Here is a 3,530-nt window from a genome sequence, read left to right as displayed (position 1 = left end):
AGCTTCTGAAAGGGTGACAGCAAGTTTCTGAAAGGGTGACTGCAAGCTTCTCAAATGGTGACAGCAAGCTTCTGAAAGGGTGACTGCAAGCTTCTCAAAGGGTGACAGCGAGCTTCTGAACAGGTGACAGCAAGCTTCTCAAAGGGTGACAGCAAGCTTCTGAAAGGGAGACTGCAGGCTTCTCAAAAGGGTGACGGCGAGCTTCTCAAAGGGTGACAGCAAGCTTCTGAAAGGGTGACAGCAAGCTTTGGAAAGGGTGACTACAAGCTTCTGAAAGGGTGACAGCAAGCTTCTGAAAGGGTGACAGCAAGCTTCTGAGAGGGTGTCAGCGAGCTTCTCAAAGGGTAACAGCGAGCTTCTCAAAGGGTGACAGCAAAATTCTCAAAGGGTGACAGCAAGCTTCAAAGGGTGACAGCGAGCTTCTGAAAGGGTGACTGTGAGTTTCTCAAAGGGTGACAGCAAGCTTCTGAAAGGGTGACAGCAAGCTTCTCAAAGGGTGGCAGCAAGCTTCTCAAAGGGTGACAGCGAGCTTCTCAAAGGGTGACAGCAAGCTTCTGAAAGGGTGACAGCGAGCTTCTCAAAGGGTGACAGCAAGCTTCTCAAAGGGTGCCAGCGAGCTTCTCAAAGGGTGACAGCAAGCTTCTGAAAGGGTGACAGAGAGCTTCTGAAAGGGTGACAGCAAGCTTCTCAAAGGGTGACAGCGAGCTGTTGGACTGATTAGAGTCCCTGATTTGAGGTCTCTGAACCGAGCACGAATTTCAGGCCCAAAAATTCTGCAGTCTAAATACAGGTACTTCTCTTGGGTGGTTAATAATATACCATTTTAATAAACTTAATCCCTTGAATTTTAGATCTGGAGGAGTAATGATTTGAAAACAATGAAGCTAAAATTATGCCTCTTAAATCTGAGACTGAAATGCGGCAAGTTCAACTGTGACCTTGAGCACACCCGCAGTAAAGGCAATATCGAAAAATGGCAGAATTATTTATATTTCGCTAGAATATTTCCACGCCTCCTTTAGTTAAGGACCGCGTGCCTGTGACGACGCTACTGCTTTCATTTCTACAATGCACCGACTGGCTCCAAGCCCCGCCCCAACATCACACACCGGAACTAGAGGAGTGCTCGGTCTGTCAAGCTACTTACCATGCAATTTCCCAGAGTCCTCTGCGCGTCTCAGGGAAACGTTTGGTGCAGGAAAGCTGATCAAAATTGAAGCTATAACTCTACCACAATCATTACTTCGACGGCCATAAGTCAACAGTGCTATACTAATTCCTCCTTAGTGATACATAGATTCCTTGCTCTCTTTAACATGAGGTGCTAGGGGGCAAGGAATGCTCAATGAAATACTCAGTTTAGTGCAGTGGCACTATCGTAGCCAATGAGGTCTAACCGAGGCGCGATTATTGCTTTTTGAAAAGTTTACTCTATACTCCGCCATGGCGACTTGAAATATAGTTGGTTTTGCACTTTTTGACAGTTTTACAGGAAACTGAATAATTCTGTGAAAGATTAAGAGTTAAGAATTAAGAGCTTTTATATTTATTGTATTTCTTAGTCTTTGTTCTCAACTTCGCTCCCCGGGTCTCATCTTACCACAGAGAATTCTAAAACTCACCTGCACCTTTGGCAGCCAGGGTATGGGGGCACCCCCTCTCTCACTGAATGTCAAGCCTCCGTCGCAAACGTGACCTTTGACGCAGCGCAGCGGCGGCTGGTAACATTCGAAAATGGAAAGGCAGAAAGAGCCATGTTGAAATGCATAGCTGTCAAGGTTTCAGATTATGTGTGACATTTCCATCATTTCAGTGTAATTATGAGTGACATTCAATGACTATGAGTGACACTTTCTTGCGAGCAAAATCAAGCAATGAAGACGAGGGAAGCAAATAAACAGAAATTAGACCCAATTCAGCAACGAGAAACTCTAAGAAGATCTTAAATCTGCTGCAAGCACCAGAAATGGAAGGGCACGAACATAATGCCCTTTTATAGGGGCGCTGCCAGGAGGGTGTGCGTCGCTGCAGCCAGGTCCCAGGTTCAGGGTTTTGGGGCAAGGGGGAGGTGTGAGAAGGCTACATACACGAGATGCTGCCTGGAGGGTGTGCGTCGCTGCAGCCAGACCCATGTTTTGGGGGAAGGGGGAGGTGTGAGAAGGCTACATACATGGGGTGCTGCCCGGAGGGTGTGCATCGCTCCCGTCAGGTCCATGTTTTGGGGGAAGGGGAGGTGTGAGAAGGCTACATACATGGGGTGCTGCCAGGAGGGTGTGCGTCGCTGCAGCCAGGTCCCAGGTTCATGGTTTTGGGGCCAGGGGGAGGTGTGAGAAGGCTACTTACACGAGATGCTGCCTGTAGGGTGTGCGTCGCTGCAGCCAGACCCATGTTTTGGGGGCAGGGGGAGGTGTGAGAAGGCTACATACATGGGGTGCTGCCCGGAGGGTGTGCGTCGCTCCCGCCAGGTCCATGTTTTGGGGGAAGGGGGAGGTTTGAGAAGGCTACATACATGGGGTGCTGCCCGGAGGGTGTGCATCACTCCCGCCAGGTCTCAGGTTCAGGGTTTTGGGGGAAAGGGATGGTGTGAGAAGGCTACATACATGGGGGTGCAAGGGTGCCTGCGTTAGCGCTAGGCTGCCAAAACTGCACCAGCGCAGGAGGAAAGGACTTCAGTGCAGCATATTAGATAAATACGTTGCGTTCGTGCCCTTTCACTGTGACGTAGGGCAGCACAGTAAGGTGACGCTGCGTTTCTCTGTGCCAAAACCCTAAAGGGGCGGGATTTTACTTCTAGAGTCTGTTTACTATTCTCCAGAATCCCGGACACAGGTCGACTAGACCTTTTTACCTGTCATAGAGTGAATTAGGAAATCTAGTTAAACAATTGTTAGTCAATTTCATACAATTCCTCTTTTACCCCCAAAGAACCACTGACTAGGAACTAAGTTCAAAGATTTATTACAAAGCCAAAAACAACTGGATGTATAAGCATCTCAGCATAAGGTTCAAAAGATAAACAGGCACTAATACAAACATAATCCTACGGAAGAATCTCAGACGACTCAGAAACAATACAAGAATTAGTTCAAGAATCATCAGGCTAACAAGAATTGCTACAACCTGAGTTTTAGTAAGCATTTGTAAAAGGAATGAAATCCAAGTTAGTCTGTCCCTACACTACCCTAAGTGACATCCCTACTCAACAAGGTCCCATTCAGAATTAAGGTGTCAGCAGTGGTGACTCTCAAGAGAGTTCACTCACTTCCTTCGAACTCAATCTTCAGTCTACCCAGTCATAGCTAAACTCTCTGCCTGACCAACCGCTCTCTCTGACTCCTCAGCCCATCTGCTCTGTCTCCCCCTCGGGGTGCTGTCCCTAATACAAAACCCCACAATGCGAACGACAAGCCTTCAGGTACGCCCCTCTCGAAGGTGTTGGTTTCCAGAATTTTCCATTATGGCACCTCTCCACCTCTGTCCGTTGAAACGTCCTTGGGTCCCAGGCTCTTCTTCGCTTCAAGTTGCTTCCT

At 48.1% G+C, this 3,530-nt stretch overlaps 1 non-coding gene across 1 annotated transcript; it reads left to right on the top strand.

Annotated features, from left to right (window-relative positions):
• Positions 1 to 1,356: 1,356 nt before the first annotated feature.
• On the top strand, positions 1,357 to 1,496 carry LOC147665041 (U4 spliceosomal RNA). Its single transcript, XR_015305057.1, has one exon. It is a non-coding gene; the product is annotated as a U4 spliceosomal RNA (small nuclear RNA).
• Positions 1,497 to 3,530: the final 2,034 nt, after the last annotated feature.

This window comes from Lissotriton vulgaris, unplaced genomic scaffold (genome assembly GCF_964263255.1).
Source record: "Lissotriton vulgaris unplaced genomic scaffold, aLisVul1.2 SCAFFOLD_3308, whole genome shotgun sequence".
Lineage (NCBI taxonomy): Eukaryota > Metazoa > Chordata > Amphibia > Caudata > Salamandridae > Lissotriton > Lissotriton vulgaris.
This window is presented reverse-complemented; position numbering and strand designations above follow the sequence as displayed.